Source organism: Aptenodytes forsteri, unplaced genomic scaffold, assembly GCF_000699145.1.
Source record: "Aptenodytes forsteri isolate BGI_AS27 unplaced genomic scaffold, ASM69914v1 Scaffold166, whole genome shotgun sequence".
Lineage (NCBI taxonomy): Eukaryota > Metazoa > Chordata > Aves > Sphenisciformes > Spheniscidae > Aptenodytes > Aptenodytes forsteri.
The window spans coordinates 6599374-6599877 of NW_008796110.1; positions in this window are offsets into that span (position 1 = coordinate 6599374).

Here is a 504-nt window from a genome sequence, read left to right on the forward strand (position 1 = left end):
TCGTCGCGGAGCTGCTCCGGCGCTGGCGCCCGCGGTGAGAGGAGGTGCGCGTACGCGGTGCCCGGGGGCGAGGGGAGGCGGCACGGCGGGGTCGCGCCCCGACGCCGGAGCTGCCCTTGCCTTCTGCTCCTCCTCTCGCCACCAAGTCGCGGTTTCGTTTTGTGGTCGCTGTTCGCGGGTGCGCATGGGGGTAATAAAGCGGCGCCGTGTCAAGCCCCGAGAGGTGCCAGGTGCTGCTGGTCTTTAGCAGCCGGGGTGGCCGCCGCTGGAGGCTCCGCAGCAGGTCGCGTAGCATCTGCTGGCGCGTTTGAACTGTCTGCTTGTAGGGTTATTGGAAAGCAACTGGCTCCTCGGGATTCCTTGCCTAATCAGAGGTGTTACCTCCTCCTCTTCCCCCAGTGTCTCTTGACATCATTTCATCCATCAGAGTTTCAGAGGAAAAAAAAAAAAAAGCCAACCCAAAGCAGAACCCACCCAGTCTGTGAGCAGCCCACACCAGCCCCT